Consider the following 23,002-nt stretch of genomic DNA (forward strand, 5'->3'; position numbering starts at 1 on the left):
TGTGGCTGACTAAGAGAGTTGTTTAAGTGAGTTTTGCGCCATTTAACGGCAATTGTTAAGTTAGTAACATGCTTGTGAAATGAATCTGGCTTTAGAATTTCCCACAGAAGGTCGCCATGATCACATGACCAAGGACACTACAACCGTCATAAATGTGAGTCAGTTGCCAAGCAGCTGAAATCTTAATCACATGACCAAAAGGACCAAAAGGACCAAAAGGACCAAAAGGACAACGGTCATTAAATGTGAAAAAAGGTTATATGTCACTTTTTTCGGTGCTGTTGTAACTTCAAGCGGTCACTAAATGAACTGTTGTAAGACAACCGTTTCTACAACTCCCCTCTGTGCAGTCCAATCCATATACATCAGAGATGGTACTCAGCAGGCACTGACAAGTTCTGGAGAACTGGTAGCGGAAATTTCGGAGAACCGGTAAATACCACCTCTGACTGGCTCCGCTCACATCTATTCTCGGCCTCCTGAGTCCCAGCTGATTGGGAGGAAATGGGGATTCTACAGTATCCTTCCCCAGCCACACCCAACAAGCCACACACAACAAGCCCTGCCACACCAACCAAGCCAAACCCACAGAACCGGTAGTAAAAAAATTTGAATACTACCACTGATATACATCTTCTGAGAAAACAAACAAACAAACCAGTAAGGTAATATAGGGAGCCCATTTCCCATCATTCAGGATACTGCTTAGCAGTGCTATCTGCTTAGAGCTCAAAGCATCGTTAGAGACCCCACACACCCATTTTGTGGTCCGCTTCTCTTACTCCCCTCTGGGAGGAAGTTCCAAAGTATTCCTAGCAGGACTACCAGATTCTGTAACAGCTTAGTTCCCTAGGCCATCCATCTGACAAACTCGCAAGATTCGTTTCTCTCGCCATGTGTCATATAATATAGGTGGGTATATGCATAATTTTGTATGTATGTATGCACGTATGTGTGTATGTATGTACGTAGTGACGCAGTGGCTCAGTGGCTAAGACACTGAACTTGTCGATCAAAAGGTCAGCAGTTTAGCGGTTCGAATCCTTAGCGCTGCATAACGGAGTGAGCTCCTGTTCCTTGTCCCAGCTACTGCCAACCTAGCAGTTCAAAAGCACATAAAAAAATGCAAGTAGAAAAATAGGGACCACCTTTGGTGGGAAGGTAACAGCGTTCCGTGCGCCTTTGGCATTGAGTCATGCCGGCCACATGACCATAGAGATGTCTTCAGACAGCGCTGGCTGTTCGGCTTTGAAATGGAGATGTGCACTGCCCTCTAGAGTCGGGAACGACTAGCACATATGTGCGAGGGGAACCTTTACCTTTACGTACATACGTATGTATGTATGTATGTATTTTTTCATGTTCATGTAGTGTATCTTGGAGGTGGTGACCCTTTGAGAGCTGCATGCAACAAAATTTCATTTTAATGTATTCTGTTTAGTGTAATTTAAAGTGACAATAAAGTTAGTCTATTCTATTCTATTCTATTCTATTCTATTCTATTCTACTCTACTCTACTCTACTCTACTCTACTCTACTCTACTCTACTCTACTCTATCCCATCCCATCCCATCCCAATCCCATCCCATCCCATCCTATTCATGCCATCACAACATGACACACAAGATTCCTGCCATGTGGTTAGTGACCTTTCATTAAGAAAAACAGATAACATGACATGAGAAAATGAGAATGTCTTTAGAAATCTTTTACCTCTGTGGAAAACTTCTTAAGGGTAATTACTGGTAATTTGATATCATTACCATCAATTGTGTTAATATTTTCTGCATTTTGTAACCATAAAGGTATTGACTGCTATGGCGTTCATTTTTTTAAAAAAATTAAGGAATGAAAAGAACAGTATATTAAACCCCTGTCTATTATTTTTCTCATAAATATAAATGCCGAAAAGCTGGAATTTACAGAATAAATGTAGAATGCCTGCGTGCTAAGCTGATTAAGTGCTGAAAAGTACTTTATGTACTTTCATGGTACAATTCCATGTCAACTTACAGATATAGTCTTGGGACAAGAATGGAGAAAACCAGTTTTCCAAGTAGAAAACAACACACTGACCATCATGGACAGGGCAAGTCACTAGTATATAAATAGAGAGAAAAGCCCAGTCACTTTTAAGTACTGATAATGTTACCTAGTTGAGTAATGAAATGTCTGGAAGAAAACAGCCAAGCTCAGACAACAGCAGGAGCCCACAGTTATCCTCCTCCTCTTCTTCTCCTCCACAAATCCCATTCCCTTCTACTTAATGTCATCTACTTGGTTCATTAAACGTCTGCAAGAAAACCTCCATGCTCAGAGAACCCCAGGAACCCACAGTCCTCCTCCCCCTCCTCCTCTTCTTCCTCTTCCTCCTCTCCACAAAGCCCATTCCCTTCTACTTAGTGTCATCTAGTTCAGGTGTCTCCAACCTTGGCAACTTTAAGACTTGTGGACTTCAACTCCCTGAGTCTTAAAGTTGTCAAGGTTGGAGACCCCTGGTGAAGGAGTACAAGTAAGTACAAGTAGGAGTACAAGTAAGAGTACAAGTAAGGTTCTGCTGATGAGGAACTCAGGTGAGATCGCCAGAGGAGACTTTAATTTTTTTTTTAAGTTTAAAGTCTCTGCCGATCTCAGCTGAGGGGTGGGATCCTCAAAGGCTTTTTTTTTTAACTTTTAAAGGCCTGCTTTGGCTGAAGCAAAACCGGCTTTTAAAAATAAATAATAATAATAAAAAGAAATATCTGCAGATGGTGCGGGGCCAGGGATTTTTGCTACCGGTCCTCCGAACCAGCCGCCGCCATCGCTACCGGATCGTGGGATCCGGTCCGATCCGGGAGCATTTCACCCCTGAGGTATTCCAAGCTCCATCTCCTCGTCACATATTTTTGGTGCAACCCTCAGAGTCGTCCTAAAATTGCGGCTCAACTGCAGTATTATTTTTAATTAATAATTAAAATTATTAATTAAATAATGCAGGGAGTAATGATCTTAGCATTATTTAATTTGCCCTCTTAAAGTCCAACCCCATGTCCACTTGGTGAGAGGTGGTAATGAGACAAAGTAAGTAAGGGATGGTTAGGACCGAGTGAAGTATGCCATGGCCTTGTGCCAAAGCAGCTATGGAGGCCATCTTGGGTCAACCTGAAAAAGCTAAAGAGGCTCTGATGAAGCTGGGACAGCTCCAGCGCTGGATATTATAGAGCTGCACCAATGAGATACAAATGGACTAAAACTTTGTATGTTCTTGGACACCAGAAGTGGGAGGAGAAGGAGGAAGAGGAGGATGGTAGAGAGGAGCAGGAGGAGAAGGAGGAGAAGGAGGATGGCACATGGAGGAAGAGGAGGAAGTGGATGGCACAGAGAGTTGGACTAGAAGACCTCCAAGGTCCCTTCCGGCTCTATTCTGAACTGATTTGAATCAAGGCATCTTCGCTTATAACTCATTCCTTTTTACCTGGCCCTTTTTTGGGAGTACGTCTGAGTCTACCCCTCAAAATCCAAGGGAATCCTTCCTTCACGCAAATATTTGCACCACGGCTGCCCCAAATCCTCCAGTGAGATAACGTCATGTCCAGAATGAAATAAATAACCTTCGGATCTTTTGGCAGAACCGCCGAGAGTTACCACGAAAGCGATGGCATAATCTTGCCCAGCAGCTGCTGCAGAATAATGCAATGCATAAAACATAAAAAAAGACACCCGTAAATGACAACTGCTTTTAAATTATTTCTCCCTGTCTGAGCCCAAACGCAGTAACGTTCTTGGAGTCGCGGAGCCTAGTTTTGTGGGTTTTTTAAGGGTTGTGTGCGTTATTTATACGTGCAGCATAAACGGAAAATGGGACAAAGATTGTCCCTGAGCGCTGCCGAAGTGAGAAGACAGGCTGCAAAAATGGAACGAGACAAAAAGAGGGATAACTTTTGAACTTGAACTTCAAATTTGCTGTTGTTTAGCCCGGGGGGTCACCAACTTTTTGGACCTCAAGGACCCCTAAATTCATAATTTTAAATTCTGCGGACCACTAATATGATCTGCCTAATTTTTGACTAGGTGGGCATGGCTAAGTGGTCATGTGACTGGGTGGATGTGGCCAACTTGATGTCACTCACATCAAGGGGTGCCTCGCCGGACTCTACTCACCCCTCCCCTCCCAGCCACTCCTCACCTCCCCACCCAGGCTCCTTAGGGCCCCAACAGGAAGCAGTTGTTGGAGCTAAGGAGCCACCACGAGAAAGAGTTGGCAAAACAGCTCAGTTCAAATTGGATCTGATCAAGAAGGAGGCTCAGCAGAAGCACCTCACTGAGGACTAGGAGCATAGGCTTTCCAAGCAGAAGGAAGACCTCTGGGAGTGCAAGGCCAGGAACAGGCATTAGAGGCTCAGCGAGCTGAGATGGTTAGCCAGTTTTTATTTATTTATTTTTTATTTTATTTTGTATTTATTTATTTTATTTTTGTCACAACAATATACACAAGCATCACACAAAATGATTACATAGTATATAAACATATATATGAGGAAATATAAGCATATATATATATAAGAAAAAACAGTAGGACAGGAACGGTAGGCACGTATGTGCTCTTATGCAGGCCCCTTATAGTCCTCTTAGGAATGGGGTGAGGTCAATAATAGAGAGGTTTTGGTTAAAGCTTTTGGGATTATGAGAAGAGACCACAGAGTCAGGTAATGTGTTCCAAGCACTAATAACTCTGTTACAGAAGTCTTATTTTCTGCAATCTAGATTGAAGTGGTTAACATTAAATTTAAATCTATTGGTTGCTCTTGTATTATTGCAATTGAATTCCAGTTCCAGTTCCAGTTCCAGTTCCAGGCCATGATGCAGTGCCACTGGAACAAGGCCCTCCGGCTCTTCGCCACCAATGGCACTTCCCTTCACCCTTCACCCAAAGCCTCGCACCAGGAGGCCGAAGCAGACCCCAAGTCGGAATTTCTGCCCCCCTCTGACCCACACAAAAAGACCCCGAAGGGGGAGACTCTCTGCTGCAACACAAACGTTCATTGCACGTATCCGTCCCAGGGGTTGTAATTTGAGGACCCCTGATTTAGTGCAATATAAAAAATGCAAATAATTTTTCTGCGGACCACCAAAATTTTATCACAGATCACCAGTGGTCCACAGACCACCAGTTGGTGACCGTTGGCTTAGCCTGTTAACTAGGAGGGTGAAGTTTCATTCTTATTTATTTATTTATTTTGTCACAACATCATACAAAAAGATTATATAGTATATAAACATATATATGAGTAAATGTTAGAAGGTATAAGCATATATATATATAGGAAGAAGAAAAGAAAAACAATAGGACAGGAACGGTAAGCACGTTTGTGCGCTTATGCACGCCCCTTATGGTCCTCTTAGGAATGGGGTGAGGTCCATAGTTGAAAGTTTTTGGTTAAAGCTTTTAGGATTATGGGAAGAGACCACAGAGTCAGGTAAAGTATTCCAAGCACTGATGATTCTGTTACAGAAGTCATATTTTCTGCAATCTAGATTAAACCGGTTAACATTAAGTTTAAATCTATTGGTTGCTCTTGTATTGTTGCAATTAAAGCTGAAGTAGTCTTTAACAGGAAGGACATTACAATAGATGATTCTGTTACAGAAGTCATATTTTCTGCAATCTAGATTAAAGCGGTTAACATTAAGTTTAAATCTATTGGTTGCTCTTGTATTATTGCAATTGAATTCCAGTTCCAGTTCCAGTTCCAGTTCCAGTTCCAGTTCCAGTTCCAGTTCCAGTTCCAGTTCCAGTTCCAGTTCCAGTTCCAGTTCCAGTTCCAGTTCCAGTTCCAGTTCCAGTTCCAGTTCCAGTTCCAGTTCCAGTTCCAGTTCCAGTTCCAGTTCCAGTTCCAGTTCCAGTTCCAGTTCCAGTTCCAGTTCCAGTTCCAGGCCATGATGCAGTGCCACTGGAACAAGGCCCTCTGGCTCTTCGCCACCAGTGGCACTTCCCTTCAGCCTTCACCCAAAGCCTCGCACCAGGAGGCCAAAGCAGACCCCAAGTCGGAATTTCTGCCCCCCTCTGACCCACACAAAAAGACCCCGAAGGGGGAGACTCTCTGCTGCAACACAAACGTTCATTGCATGTATCGGTCCCAGGGGCCGTAATTTGAGGACCCCTGATTTAGTGCAATATAAAAAATGCAAATAATTTTTCTGCGGACCACCAAAATTTTATCACGGATCACCAGTGGTCCACAGACCACCAGTTGGTGACCGCTGGCTTAGCCTGTTAACTAGGAGGGTGAAGTTTCATTCTTATTTATTTATTTATTTTGTCACAACATCATACAAAAAGATTATATAGTATATAAACATATATATGAGTCAATGTTAGAAGATATAAGCATATATATATATAGGAAGAAGAAAAGAAAAACAATAGGACAGGAACGGTAGGCACGTTTGTGCGCTTATGCACGCCCCTTATGGTCCTCTTAGGAATGGGGTGAGGTCCATAGTTGAAAGTTTTTGGTTAAAGCTTTTAGGATTATGGGAAGAGACCACAGAGTCAGGTAAAGTATTCCAAGCACTGATGATTCTGTTACAGAAGTCATATTTTCTGCAATCTAGATTAAAGCGGTTAACATTAAGTTTAAATCTATTGGTTGCTCTTGTATTGTTGCAATTAAAGCTGAAGTAGTCTTTAACAGGAAGGACATTACAATAGATGATTCTGTGAGTTAAACTTAAGTCTTGTCGAAGGCGACGGAGTTCCAAGTTTTCTAAGCCTAGGATTTCAAGGATTTCTCTGAGCTTGTGAGTTGGTTTCCAAACGTTTCGCTACCAAGCGAGGTAACATCTTCAGCGGAGTTTAGAGGATGTCTGTGTCCTTCCGTTTATAAGGGCTTCGGGTGTGGGTGTGTCAAGCGAGGGTCTTGTAAAGGGTCTTGCGATGGGTCGGTTTTACAAACAGCAACTCAAGGAGATGAACATACCTAACACAACTTCCTCCTTAGAATAACAGAGTTGAAAGGGACTTTGGACCTGTTGTCCCACTGCTTAGGAAGCCCTATAGCATTTCAGTCAAATGGTTTTCCAACATCTTCTTAAAAATTTCCAGTATTGGAGCATTCACAACTTCTGGAGGCAAGTCGTTCCACTGATTCATTGTTCTAACTGGCAAGAAATTTTTCCTTAGTTCTAAGTTGCTTCTCTCCTGGATTAGTTTCCACACATTACTTCTTATCTTGCCTTCAGGTGCTTTGACTCTGTCTTCTTTGTGGCAGCCCTGAGATATTGGAAGACTGCTATCATGTCTCCCCTAGTCCTTCTTTTTATTAAATCAAATCAAACCAAATCTTTATTGTCAATGCACAACATGTGTACAATGAGATTGAATAGAAGTAAAGTAGGTACTACATTAAAGTAGACATACCCAGTTCCTGCACCCGTTCTTCATATGTTTTAGCCTCCAGTCCCCTAATCATCTTTGTTGCTCTTCTCTGCACTCTTTCTAGAGTCTCCACATCTTTTTTTTACATCATGGCGACCCAAACTGAATCCAATATTCCAAATGTGGCCTTACTAAGGCATTATAAAGTGGTATTCACGTGATCTCGATTCTATCCCTCTGTTTATGCAGCCTAGAACTGTGTTGGCTTATTTGGCAGCTGCTGCACACTGCTGGCTCATATTTAAATGGTTGTCCACTAGGACTCCAAGATCCCTCTCACAGTTACTACTATTGAGTGAGGTACCACTTGTATCGTACCTGTGCATTTTGGGTTTTTTGCCTAAATGTAGAACCTTACTTTTTTCACCATTGAAGTTCATTTTGTTAGATAGTGCCCAGCATTCAAGTCTCAACATTGAATGAATGTTCAAGTAACAGTTACAGAGTTGGAAGGGACTTTGGAGGTCATCTAGTCCCTTGCTCACTAAGGAGACCTATACCAGGGATTCAAACTGCCAACCTTTCTGATCGACAAGCTCAGCAGCTTAGCCACTAAGCCAACTAGGAAGCTGCCTACTGTGAGTCATCAGTGAGAGTCTTGTGATGGGTCTTGTGATGGGGAGGTTACGACAGGTAAGGGTCATTGGGAGGTGAACTGCTGGGAGTTGTGTAGATTGTATTGTGGTCCACCAGCAACCTGCGGACCTGGCAGCGGAGTCAGACAGTGAGGAGGCTGGGGAAGAACATGAGCCAATCCTGGAGGCTGGGGAAGGTCCAGACGAGGGCTCTTATTGGAGGCAGAGACTGGGCCAAGGCCATCTGGGAGTGATGCGCGGACTCTGGAGCCTCCAGAGGCAGACAGCAGAGAGGCAGAGGAACAAGAGGAGCCTAGTGCACACATGAGAAGAGCTGCCAGAAGGCAAGAGCAGCTGAAGTAAAAAGGACAACTCAGGAGTAAGGCCAGAAGATGATTGGCCATTCCCATAAAGCTTAAAAGAGCAGAAGCAAGGCATTGGGCTCTTTGTAGAAAAACAACATTGATTTCCGTGCTTCTTGTCAGCGTCTCTTGAACTTTGTGGGGGTTTTGCCAAGAAAAGCCTTTGGCAGGTTGCCAAAGACATCAAAGGTTGGTGATAAGGCTCACGGACTGGTTGTTAAGAATTTAATTTTGGACGAAGCTGAGAATGAATTAATTCTCAGCTGTTTTAATAAAATAAGTTTGTTGAGGACTGAATTGTGTTTAGTAATTGCTACTTGGGCCTTGGTCACAACAGGTTGATTGAGGGGTGGTGCTGTGCGGTTAGAAAAAGCACATTTGATACATCAAAATGAATTGAACTGCAGCTAAGCACCCAAAAGCTCCACTTGGCCCCCTAGACAAGAAATGCCCTAACCAAGGTTAAACCTTTTTTTTTTTAATTTGCATTTATATCCCGCCCTTCTTCGAAAATTCAGGGCGGCTTACACTATGTCAAGCAATAGTCTTCCTCCATTTGTATATTATATATAAAGTCAACTTATTGCCCCCAACAATCTGGGTCCTCATTTTACCTACCTTATAAAGGATGGAAGGCTGAGTCAACCTTGGGCCTGGTGGGACTAGAACCTGCAGTAATTGCAAGCAGCTGTGTTAATAACAGACTGTCTTACCAGTCTGAGCCACCAGAGGCCCTTACCATGCTTCCTATGTTGACTGAAAGCAAGTGGAAGCTCTCCAATGGACTCGCTTCCGCATGTTGCAGGTACATAAACTCTGTAACTTTGTCTCATCCACCAGCTTGTAATGAGCACTGTAGTCTAATGAGAACTGCAGAAATGAGAAAACATTAAACTGCACTCAAGGAATAATGATCTCACAGGTGGCGGAGCACAGATGGAACAACAATATGCAAAGATAGCTTTTCATAGGCCCATAAGAATGAATGGACTACCAGCAATTGAATCTCATAGACCTCAAAGACCAATATCCTTCCCAATCTATTCCAGGCATCAGCAGTTGTTTGCGTTTGTGAACACTATAACATTAAGGACAGCCAACGTCCATCTCAGTCCAATATTGTGTTTTCTCTCATGATGGTCAACCAGATGCATCTGGCTATTTGCTGACAGAAGAAAATATTACTTCTACCATTGTTCCTCTGCCTCAGGAACTGACATAATTTGGCCAGTAGTGGCCAAAATTGTGGAAACCTTTTGGGAAAAGTGTATTTTTGAGGTTTGGTGGCTAATGACACCACTTTTTCTTTTTTTTGGAGTTTCAAGTTAAATTCCTTGTGTGTCCAATCACACTTGGCCAATAAAGAATTCTAGTCTATTCTGTTCTGTCATACTCCACTACTGGAATGGCCTGGGAATAGCCCAGACCTTAACCCAACGGTTCTCAACCTGTGGGTCGGGACCCCGTTGGGGGTCGAATGACGATTTGCCAGGGGTCACCTAAGACCATCGGAAATATGGGAAGTATACTTGCGAGTGGAAGAATCATGCTCCAATGGTTGACTCCGCAAGCCAGCTGCAGGCTCTTCAAATCGCTAGCCGAATTCGGCTTCAGGCGCGATGAATTAAAAAAGAGAGAAATCTTTGCTCTGATGTCTCCCTCTCAAGCCAGCTGCAATCACTCCCAATCACTATCCTAATCTGGCTTCAGGCGCGATAAACTTAATAGGGGAGGAGTCTCCGCTTTAATGCCTCCCTCCTCAAGGCAATCACAAGCAGTTCAGATTGCTAGCCAATACAGCTTCAGGCGCGATAAATTCAAAACGAAAATATTTTTTTTTGTTTACATTTATTTATTTATTTATTTATTTATTTATTTATTTATTTATTTATTTATTTATTTATTTATTTATTTGATTTTTATACCGCCCTTCTCCCGAAGGACTCAGGGCGGTGTACAGGCAAAAATAAAACAGATAATACAATATACAATTTAAAAAGCAGATTAAAAAACTTATTTTAAAATTAGCCTGATAGGTTAAAATATACTAGACTAAAAAACCCCATTTAAAATTAATTAATAAACATTTAAAATTAATAACATTCAATTCAAGCCAGCCCTGCGCGAATAAAAAGATGTGTCTTCAGTTCGCGACGGAAAGTCCGAAGGTCAGGTATTTGGCGTAAACCCGGGGGAAGCTCGTTCCAGAGTGTGGGAGCCCCCACAGAGAAGGCCCTTCCCCTGGGGGCCGCCAGCCGACATTGTTTGGCGGACGGCACCCTGAGAAGTCCCTCTCTGTGAGAGCGTACGGGTCGGTGGGAGGCATGTGGTAACAACAGGCGGTCCCGTAAGTACCCAGGCCCTAAGCCATGGAGCGTTTTAAAGGTCATAACCAACACTTTAAAGTGCACTCGAAAGGCCACAGGTAGCCAGTGCAGTCTGCGCAGGAGCGGTGTTACGTGGGAGCTACGCGTAGCTCCCTCTATCACCCGCGCAGCTGCATTCTGGACTAGCTGAAGCCTCCGAGTGCACTTTATATCCCGCCCTTCTCCGAAGACTCAGGGCGGCTTACAGTGTGTAAGGCAATAGTCTCATTCTATTTGTATATTTACAAAGTCAACTTATTCCCCTCCAACAATCTGGGTCCTCATTTTACCTACCTTATAAAGGATGGAAGGCTGAATCAACCTTGGACCTGGTGGGACTAGAACCTGCAGTAATTGCAGGCAGCTGTGTTTTAATAACAGGCTTCTTACAGCCTGAGCCACACCGCGGTTGGGGTCACCACATCGTGGGGATTTGTATTAAAGGGGTCACAGCACTATAAAGGTTGAGAACCACTGCCTTAACCCAATTGAAAATCTATGGAGTCGACTAAAGAAACTTGTTAGTTGGAATCGACCCAGCAATAAAACCCAGTTAATAGAAGCCATCCTTCAATCTTGATTTCACATGATAATAGCTACAGAATTAAAAGACTTGGTTCGCTCCATGGGAAGATGTTGTAAGGCCGTAATTCATGCTAAAGGCTACCCAACTAAGTATTAACTGACATGGGGATCATTTTTGTGTCTCTCGTTCTTTTCTATGGTGATCATTTTTGTATAGCTCGTTTTTTTCCTATGTGTTTCACTTTTCTTCTTTATACCGTAACTGCTATTCTAATAGCAAATCCTTCATACAGTTTACTGCATTACATTCTTGATTAAATTATCTTTCCATTGATATACAATTTTATGGTACTACTCCCCCCAAAAAAAGTGGTGTTATTAGCTAGTTTTAGAAAGTATGGAGTATGGGGGGATCGTGTGCCTGTGTACCCATAATTCTGTGTGCCCCACCCCCCCTGCGCATGCACACAAGCCCTCTCCCCCATGCTCCTCCCGCGTTTGGTACGGTGGGCCCGATAGGCCTGTTTTTCTCTCTCTAGAGCCTTTCTAGGAGCCTAGGGAGAGCGAAAAGGGTCTTCTCCACCACCCCCACCCCCGGAGGCCCCCCAGAGGCCAGAAACAACCTTCCGGTGGGCCCACCGATATGGCTGAAGGTTGGTGAAGTTTTGCCATCATGGGGTTAGAGAAAGAAATTTAGGAAGAACATAGAATATAAAATCATAGGGCTGGAGTGGACCCAGAGGCAGGAGTCCTTAAACCATCCTGGTTTTTTTTTTTTTTTGCATGATGTAAGTAAATTTTGCATGATGTAAGTAAAATTTTGCATGATGTAAGTAAAGGGAACGCGGTGGCTCAGGGGCTAGGACGTTGAGTTTGTTGATCGAAAGGTCGGCAGCTTGGCGGTTCGAATCCCTAGTGCTGCCGTGTAACGGGGTGAGCTCCCGTTACTTTTCCCAACTTCTGCCAACCTAGCAGTTTCGAAAGCACGCAAAAATGCAAGTAGAAAAAATACGGACCACCTTTGGTGGGAAGGTAACAGCATTCCATGCACCTTTGGCATTGAGTCATGCTGGCCACATGACCATGGAGACGTCTTTGGACAGCACTGGCTCTTCGGCTTTGAAACGGAGATGAGCACCACCCCCTAGAGTCGGGAACGACTAGCACATATGTGTGAGGGGAACCTTTACCTTTACCTTTTAAGTAAAGGGGGGAACTAGAGGAAACTTTACCATACTGCATTCTAGCCACTGGGCCACCACAGCAAGTAAGGAAGGAAAGAAGGAAGGGCAGGAGGGAGGGAGGGAGGGAGGAAAATAAGGAAAGAATAACAATCTCAACCAGCAAATGCTCAGTCTTACATATTGGAAGAAAAAACCTAAAGACTAAGTACAAGCTTGATGGACATTACCTTGTAGAAGACCCCCACCCTGTTAAAGACCTTGGAGTTTTCATATCAAACGATCTAAGTGCCAAAGCCCATTGCAACTACGTCGCAAAAAAGGCTTTAAGAGTTGTAAACCTAATCTTGCGTAGCTTCTTCTCCAAAAACATTACACTACTAACCAGAGCATATGAAACATTTGCTAGACCAATTCTTGAATACAGCTCGACTGTCTGGAACCCACACCTCATTCCTGACATCAACACAATTGAACATGTCCAGAAATATTTTACAAGAAGAGTTCTCCACTCCTCTGAATACAACAAAATACCTTATGCCACCAGACTTGAAATCCTGGGTTTAGAAAATTTAGAACTATGCCGCCTTCGAGGTGACCTGAGTTTAACTCATAGAATCATCTGTTACAACGTCCTTCCTGTTGAAGACTACTTCAGCTTCAATCGCAACAATACACGAGCGCACAATAGAGTCAAACTTAAAGTGAACCGCTCCAATCTCGATTGCAGAAAATATGACTTCAGTAACAGAGTTGTTAATGCCTGGAATGTACTACCTGACTCTGTGGTCTCTTTAACCAAAAACTCTCTGCTATTGACCTCACCCCATTCCTAAGTGGTCTGTAAGGGGCATGCATAAGAGCACAAGCGTGCGTACCGTTCCTGTTCTATTGTTTCCCTTCGTTATATCCAATTAATATAGTTATTACATACTCATGCTTATATATGCTTATATATTGTATAATTATTTCATGCTTATGCTTATATATGCTGTGTGACAAAAGAAATAAATAAAATAAAATAAAATAAATAAATAAACAATAGTACTTACTTATATTTCGCTTCACAGTGCTTACCTAAGTGGTGTACAGAGCCAGCATTTTCCCCCCAACAATCTGGGTCCTCCTCTATTCCAACCTCAGAAAGATGGAAGTCTGAGTCATCCCTGAGCCAGTCAGAATTGAACTCCTGGCAGTGTTCAGAGTTGGCCTGCCATGCTGCTTTCTAGCCACTGGGCCACCACGGCAAAGAAGGAAGGAAGGAAGGAAGGAAGGAAGGAAAGAAGGAAGGAAGGAAGGAAGGAAGGGAGGGAGGGAGGGAGGGAGGAAGGAAGGAAGGAAGGGAGAAAGGAAGGAAGGAAGGAAAGAAAAAGAAAAATAGGTGTAAGAAAGAAAGGAGAGAAAAAGAAGGGAGGGAGGGAAGGGGAAGAGAAGGAAGGAAGGAAGGCAGGAAGGAAGGGGAGAAGGAAGGAAGGAAGGAAGGAAGGAAGGAAGGAAGGAAGGAAGGAAGGAGGAGGAAGGAAGGAAGGAGGAAGGAAGGAAGAGGAGGAGGGGGGAGGGAGGGAGGGGGAGGAAAAGGCGGAAGGAAGGGAGGAAGGAAGGAAGGAAAGGGAGAGGGAGGAGGAAGGAAGGAAGGAAGGAAGGGGAGAAGGAGGAGGAAGGAAGGAAGGAAGGAACGAAGGAAAGGGAGAAGGAGGAGGAAGGGAAGGGAAGGGAAGAAAGGAAGGAAGGAAGGAAGGAAGGAAGGAAGGGGAGAAGGAGGAAGGAAGGAAGGAAGGAAGGGGAGAAGGAGGAGGAAGGAAGGAAGGAAGGGGAGAAGGAGGAGGAAGGAAGGAAGGAAGGAAGGGGAGAAGGAAGGAAGGAAGGAAGGAAGGAAGGAAGGGGAGAAGGAGGAAGAAGGAAGGAAGGAAGGAAGGAAGGAAGGAAGGAAGGAACGAAGGAAAGGGAAAAGGAGGAGGAAGGGAAGGGAAGGAAGGAAGGAAGGAAGGGGAGAAGGAGGAGGAAGGAAGGAAGGAAGGAAGGAAGGAAGGAAGGAAGGAAGGAAGGAAGGAAGGAAAGGGAGAAGGAGGAGGGAGGAAGGAAGGAAGGAAGGAAGGAAGGAAGGAAGGAAGGAAGGAAGGAAGGAAGGAAGGAATTCTAACCACTGCGCCACCATGGCTCTTTGTGGCTCCTTTACCAAGGATGCAAACCTCGTTTAAGCTTTGAGGGAGAAACCAAGTATCAGAAATTAGAAACGTGACAAAATTCTGCAGACAGAGCATTAGACCTTAATAAGCAATTCCTTCCCCACTCAAGAAATGTCTGAAGACAGGAGACGGCTTCCACCGGCTTATGCCTTCTCTTTCTATTTGCCTGCAGTTGGATACTAATTGCCATCAATAATGAAATACAGAGCTGTGATTCATATGAAACAGCGCTTCTTAAATTAAACATCTTTGAATCATTAGAGTAAATTTTATGTTTGGCTAAATGCCGAGTCTGGTCTGATTATGATGAAATACATACAGAATAAATGACGTATTGATTCGCTAAAGGAGATATGACTGTATGACTATAACTTGTTGCTGGCAATCCTTATGATTTATATTGATATATTGACCATCAATTGTGTTGTAAATGTTGTACCTTGATGAAGGTATCTTTTCTTTTATGTACACTGAGAGCAGATGCACCAAGACAAATTCCTTGTGTGTCCAATCATACTTGGCCAATAAAAATTCTATTCTATTCTATTCTATAAAGAAAGATGGATGCTCCCTTGGTTACTGAGAATTCAAAATCAGAATAGACCTGCAAGGGACCTTGGAGCAGTGGTGAAATCTGAACTGATTTACCACCGGTTATGTTCTGTCTCCTTCCCCACTTCAGACCCACAAGCTGGCCTTCAGGCAGTGGATTCACAGCTCTTATCAGTCCTGGCAGAAAAATCGCAGCTGCCTGCCAAAGTTCAAACAAATGACTCACGTAGCAAGACTTTCAGCTATTTTTGAAATGGTTCAGCTAAACTTTTGCTTCCCATGGAGTGAGAGCAGTCCCAAAGCTCCTTATATATCCTGTGGGGTGGGGCTCCTGCCCCACCCTTCCTTTTGATGATGCCACTTCTCTAATCTTCTGAAGCGCGGGTCAATCCAAGCTTGATTATTATTATCATCTGGGTCTGAAGGCGTAGCCTGGGGAAGGGAGAAATCAGGGGATGACGGCCTCATTACGTCCTCCGACTGATCTGGTTCTGGCTCCTGGAGCCGAGCCAAAGGAATCGGTGCTCCCGAGGTACACCTTACCGGCCCTTCCCCCTCACTTTCGGAGTCACTTTTGGGCATGGGGCCAGGTTCGGGGGCTGGAGTCACAACAGGTTCTCTGGCTGCGCATGCGCAGTGCGTGCCAAATGTGTGCTGTGTGCGTGCATGCGCAGTGCGCACCACACACCACGCACCAAATGCAAGGTGTGTGCACCCACAGTGCACGGCAAAAAGAGGCATGGGTAAGTGGAACAGGGCACAGGGCGGGTATGATCAGCTGTGGCACGCAGTCTTTTTTTACACTTTTAAAAAGTATTTTTTACAACTATTCAGCCGAATAGATTGTAAAAAAATGCTTTTAAAAGTAAAAAAAAAAGGCTCTGAAGATCGCGCGGCTCAGCTGTGATCGTCAGAGCCTTTTTTTTAACCTTTTAAAAGCATTTTTTTACAACCTATCCCTACCATTCGGGTGGGAAAAGCGAGTGGGCAAGCAGGCAAGCAGGCGACTGGGTGATTGGGTGGGCATGGGCAGGGACTTTTGCTACGGGTTCTCCGAACCACCCGCTGCCATCACCTTTACCTTTACCTAAAGATATTGTTTGGACGCAGAAGTTTGTTGACTAGTCGAGATTTTAGCAGATGGTGGGAACAATCTCTGACTGTTCAAAGTAGACAGAGGCACTGGCAATTAAAGGAGAATGTCATATTGGCTTAGAGGAACAAATAGCCTGATCTGGCATGAAAATCATTGTTTTCGCTCTAATTGATCAATGAACTCATAAGATTAACAGATCATTACTCTTTGTAAAGGAGCCAACAGTTTTTGTCACAGAGTTCAAATCTGAACCCAGGTTTTCTGCACTCAAATGTGTCTGTTCGAAACAAACACGTAGCTGTTGACTATATGGAAGAATATGAATATGAAACTATATGAGAGAGAGAGAGAGAGATGGATGGATGGAAGGAAGGAAGGAAGGAAGGAAAGAAAGGAGGGAGGGAGAGAGAGAGAGAGGAAAGGATGGAGGGAGGAAAGGAGGAAGAATGGGAGGGAGGGAGGGAGGAAGGAAGAAAGGAAAGGAGGAAGGGAGGGAGGGAGGAAAAAAGAAGGAAGGAAGGAAGGAAGAAAGAAAGAAAGAGAGAAAAAAAGAAAGAAAAAGAAAGGACGGAAGGAGGGAGGGACCAAGGGAAGAAAGGAGGGAGGCAGGAAGGAAAAAAGAAGGAAGGAAGGAAGAAGAAGAAAGCGAGGGAGGAATGAAGGAAAAAAGGAAAGAAGGGAGGGAGGGAGGGGGGGAGGAAGGAAGGAAAAAAGAAGGAAGGAAGAAAAAGAAAGGAGGGAGGGAGGGAGAGAGGGAGAGAGGAAAGGATGGAGGAAGGCAGGAAGAGTGGGAGGGAGGGAGGGAGGAAGGAAGGAAGAAAGGAAAGGAGGGAGGAGGGAGGAAAAATAAGGAACGAAGGAAGGAAGAAAGTGAAAGAAAGAAAGAAAGAGAAAGAAAGAAAAAGGAGAGAAGGAGGGAGGGAGCAAGGGAAAGAAGGAGGAAGGAAGGAAGGAAAAAAGAAGGAAGGAAGGAAGAAGAAAGCGAACGAAAGAGGAATGAAGAAAAAAGGAATGGAGAGAGGGAGGGAGGAAGGAAGGAAGGAAAAATAAAAGGGAGGGAGGAAAGAAAGGAAAAATGAAAGGGAGGGAAGAAAGGAAGAGCACAGCCAAAGTACTGTGAAAAATAGAGTAATTTTATTAAAATACTTATATGCTATCCATCTTCCAGTTTTCAATTTTGTACAAAAATAAGCATTTGAAATGGTAGCTTTAAAAACATGCAAAATGTATAAACCTAAAAACAATTGAACAGAAGGTCCGCAAATCCAGCAGCTATATTTAAAGTGGTTGAAAGGCGCTCGATAAAAAAAAATAAGACACTTAAAAACTTCCTTGAAAAATAATCGGAAGAAAAGTGTGGTCCTTTCAACATTGCTAAGACTTGAGATGTAAATCAAGAACATTGGCAGATGTCCTATTTCTTAATGATCTATGGGGAAAGAAGCTCCTTGCCCATCAAAAGGAATGTCATCTCTCTCTCTCCCTCCCTCCCTCCGTCTCTCTCTCTCTCTCTCTCTCTCTCTCTCTGTGTGTGTGTGCCTTTAAGTCAAGGCTGACTCTTGGCGATTACAATAAGGAGTCCCTGTGCTTTTCTTAGCAAGGTTTGACCTAGTCCTCTTCCAAGGGCTAGGACAGAGTGACTGGTCCAAGGTCACTCAGCTGACTTAGTGCCCAAGGCAGGACTACAACTCCTGGTGATTGGTCCAAGATCACACAGATGGCTTTTATGCCTGGGATGAGACCACGAAGTCTGGTAGGGCATTCCAGGAATTAACAATTCTGTTACTGAAGTCATATTTTCTGCAATCGAGATTGGAGCGGTTTCACTTTAAGTTTGTATCCGTTGTGTGATGGCGTATTGTTGTGGTTGAAGCTGAAGTAGTCATTGGCAGAAAGGACATTGTAGCAGATGATTTTATGAGCTATGCTCAGGTCATACCAAAGGCGGCATAGCTCTAAATTTTCTAAACCCAGAATTTCAATCCTGGTGGCATAAGGTATTTTGTTGCGAGCAGAGGAGTGGAGGATTCTTCTTGTGAAATATTTCTGGACACCCTCAATTGTATTAATGTCCGATATGCAGTGTAGGTTCCAGACAGATGAACTGTATTTGAGAATTGGTCTAGCAAATGTTTTGTATGCTCTGGGTAGTAGTGTAATATTACCGGAGAAGAATTGGCTCAGAAAATTGATTGGCTCAGGAAACCTCTGCAAGAAAAGAACGAAGCTTAGAGAGCACCAAGGGCCCTTCACTATCGTAGCTTAATTTATAAGTAACCTGAAATAAATGGGAGTCTCCAGCTCTCTTTTCTAGTCATGATCCTGAGATTCCCATGGGCTACAATTTTCCCCTGGGAATCCGGGAGCAGTGCCTGTCTGAGTTTGATTCATTGATCTACCTGCAAACCAATGTACTCTTTATCTCAAGGGGTTTAAAAAGGTAAAGGTTCCCCTCGCACATATGTGCTAATCTTCCCCGACTCTTTTTGCTTCTCCATAATAATATGAACAAGCAATTTCTATAAAGATCTATCAATCTAATCTGTAAATCCCAAAGTCAGAGTTTCATTGTTTTCTACATCAACCATGAAGTTCAGAAGCGGTTTCCATGTGGAAACAAAATCACTTTATGTTCTTTTCTTTAATCAAGGTAGTCAAGTTTTGCCATTTCCGCCAACTCCATAATAATATGAACAAGCAATTTCTATAAAGATCTATCAATCTAATCTGTAAATCCCAAAGTCAGAGTTTCATTGTTTTCCATGAAGTTCAGAAGCGGTTTCCATGTGGAAACAAAATCACTTTATGTTCTTTTCTTTAATCAAGGTAGTCAAGTTTTGCCATTTCCGCCAACTCCATAATAATATGAACAAGCAATTTCTATAAAGATCTATCAATCTAATCTGTAAATCCCAAAGTCAGAGTTTCATTGTTTTCCATGAAGTTCAGAAGCGGTTTCCATGTGGAAACAAAATCACTTTATGTTCTTTTCTTTAATCAAGGTAGTCAAGTTTTGCCATTTCCGCCAACTCCATCCTGGATTAGGGGCCGGCCTATTGGCTGTGTTATAGGCTGAAAGCATGTTGGGGCGCAGCTGGTGGTGGAGTCACGGGTGGAGCACGAGAGACATTAAAAGGTGGAGGGGAGCATTGCACGATAGCGCTATTTCTCTTCACTGTGATTGATGGTTGGAACGTGCCGGAGTACCAGATAAAGATTGCTACACTCAGGAACCTGGTTTGTCTTTTTTCCAAGCGCCTGTCGGGAGCCTGACAAGTAGTCAGCACTATCCATATATTTCAATCAAGCAGGCATGGCAGAGGGAACGCAGCCAGGACTGGAACCTGAGGACTTAGCAGACTCAGCGGTACCAGTTGAGCCAGCTATTCCAGAAGACCAGCCTGTGCAGCAGCAGTTAAGAGCTTGTGCAGCAGCAGGTGGAGCCAGATGTCAGACCGAAGGAACGTATCACCTCCATGCTAGGAATCGAAGTGTCCTTCCATTTTTGGGTATACAATAGTCTTGCTGCAGTCAATATATCCAGTAAGGTAAAGGTAAAGGTTCCCCTTGTACATATGTGCTAGTCGTTCCCGACTCTAGAGAGCGGTGTTCATCTCCATTTCTAAGCCGAAGAGCCAGCGCTGTCCAAAGACATCTCCATGGTCATGTGGCCAGCATGACTCAACGCCAAAGGCGCATGGAACCTTCCCACCAAAGATGGTCTCTATTTTTTCAACTTGCATTTTTTACCTGCTTTCGAACTGCTAGGTTGGCAGAAGCTGGGACAAAAAACTCGGCAACTCCAAATCTCAACCAGCAAATGCTCAGTCTTACATATTGGAAAAAAGAACCCTATCAACAAGTACAAACTTGATGGTCATTACCTTACTGACGACCCCCACCCTGTCAAAGATCTTGGAGTTTTCATATCAAATGACCTAAATGCCAAAGCCCACTGCAACTACATAGCAGAAAAGGCTCTAAGAGTTGTAAACCTAATTTTACGCAGCTTCTTTTCCAAAAACTCTACACTACTAACTAGAGCATACAAAACATTTGCCAGACCTATTCTTGAATACAGCTCATCTGTCTGGAACCCATACCACATCTCTGACATTAATACAATTGAACGCGTCCAGAAATATTTTATTAGAAGAGTTCTTCGCTCCTCTGAAAACAACAAAATACCTTATACCACCAGGCTAGAAATCTTGGGACTAGAAAACTTAGAACTCCGCCGACTTCGACATGACCTATGTTTAACTCATAGAATCATCTATTGCAATATCCTTCCTGTAAAAGACTACTTCAGCTTCAATCACAATAATACAAGAGCAAACAATAGATTTAAACTTAATGTCAACCGCTTCAAACTTGATTGCAGAAAATATGACTTCTGTAACAGAGTTGTTAACGCTTGGAACTCACTACCTGATTCTATAGTCTCTGCAAAATCCCAAAAACTTCAACCAAAAACTGTCTACTATTGACCTCACCCCATTCCTGAGAGGACTATAAGGGGCGTGCATAAGAGCACAAAAGGGCTTACCGTTCCTGTCCTATTGTTCCCTTCATTATATCAAATTAACATAGCTGTTGAATACTTTTACTTATATATACATATTTTTCTTTCATGATGTGTTGTTTTTATTTATGACGATGTTTGTGTATACTGTTGTGACAAAAATAAATAAATAAATAATAAAAAAAAAATAACGGGAGCTCACCCTGTTACATGGCACTAGGGATTCGAACCGCTGAACTGCCGACCTTTTGATCGACAAGCTCAGCATCTTAGCCACTGAGCCACTGCATCCCTTAAATGCAAATTAGGTACGTTCAATAAAATGTGAACAGAACATTTTCCCTCCCAGCCCACTGATTATCTCATATAGTCTCCATGATCTGATCTTTTCCACTAACGCTTTTCAAAGACGTCTAAGCCACATGCAGATGAAACATTTCCACTGGAAGGATCCTAACTAACTTTAACCCTACTTGAGAAACTTCAGGGATCCTTCAATTGCTTTGGAAAATCTTAGAAGCGGCAACATTTGTTCTTCTCCAAGAGGCAAAAGGACTCTTAATCATTTTTAGCCATTTACTGGAAGGTCTGAAGAGTCATTATGATGAAATACCAGCCATTAGATGATTCATGGATTCTGGAAAAGACAGATCTCGCATTGCGAGCAAACTGAGATAATGGGGCTTTTAAAAAATCTACCCATTTGCCTCCTCTTTGGAGAAAAAAAATGGTTTAGTTATATATATAAAGAAGGATATATCAGCAAAATTAATTGAGGTGGATACAAATTAGATGGAAAGATTCCAATATGGGCAAACCCGAGACACATGATAGAAAATATAAATATATATCAAAAGATGGAGGTAGTTACTTATAAAGAACTTCTTTGTATGGAAAAGGGGGAGTTACAATTAAAATCTAGAGAAAAGATGGGGGAAGAAGGGAAAAATTATACATGGTTCCAATATGGACAACTACAAGCTAGATGGAAATTAGATCAAAAAATAGGTGTTAAGCAAATTGAGGATAATTTGTTAAAACAAATGAGAGATCAAGGTCAACAGCATATTAAGAGGTTGTATAATGTATTAGTAGAAATAGATTCAGAGACTGATTTGGTTAAGGATTGTATGATTAAGTGGGCACAAAATTTTCAGCAACCAATAATGTTGGAAACTTGGGAAAGAATTTGGGTGAGGAATGTTAAATTTACACAAGCGCAAAATATGAGAGAAAATTTTTATAAGATGTTTTATAGATGGCATTTAGACCCCAAAAAATTGTCATGTATGTATCCTAATGTACAGGCTAAATGCTGGAGATGTGATTGTGAAGATGCTACTTATTATCATATATGGTGGACTTGCAAAAAAGTTAAAGCATTTTGGATTAAAGTATGGTGGATCATGCAGAATATTTTGAAAAGAAGATTAAGTTTACCCGCAGTTCTTTTTACTAGGAATGATTATGGATTGTACAGCTATAGAGACTAAATTGATTCTGAACTTAATAACAGCCGCAAGACTTTTGATTGCTCAATATTGGAAGAAAGAAGAATTACCTACAATTGAAGAATGGACTCTTAAAGTATCAAATCTGGCAGAAATGGCAAAATCTCTGCTTACTTGAAAGACTATACACAAGAAAAATATATTTTAGAATGGAAAATGTGGATTGATTATATTCAAAATAAGTATCAGATAAAAAATATCAAATAGCATATGAGTAAATTTAGGAATAATTTGTATTAGATATATTTTTGAAGGAGAGGGGAATTGAGAGTGTGAATAAGCGTGGAGAGACTAGAGATTATAATTTAGGAATTATTTTAGATTATGATTGTTAGTTTTGATACCCTGCATTTTGTTCTGGGAAGTCGGGGTGGGGGTAAAGGGAAGGAATTGGGGGGTTGAGGTTAGTGATGGAGTGATGGTTAATGTACAGGGATTATTGAAGATGTATAAATATAATTAATGTAGGGTCGGGTCTGACCAGTTGCCATTTTAGAACGGTGGGGAGGGAAAAAAGAGAGAGTAGGAGGTAGGAAAGAGGAGAAAAGGAAGGAAGAGGGGTAGAAGAGGAGAAGAGTGTAGGGTGGAGGGAGGAGAGGAGGTAGAAAAGAGAAGGAGAGGAAGGTTTGGAAAGTAAAAGAAGGTAGAAGAGGGAAGAAGGTTAAAAAGGGGGGTGGTGACTGGGCAGGCCCGACTAATTGTATAT

Source organism: Ahaetulla prasina, chromosome 2 (genome assembly GCF_028640845.1).
Source record: "Ahaetulla prasina isolate Xishuangbanna chromosome 2, ASM2864084v1, whole genome shotgun sequence".
Lineage (NCBI taxonomy): Eukaryota > Metazoa > Chordata > Lepidosauria > Squamata > Colubridae > Ahaetulla > Ahaetulla prasina.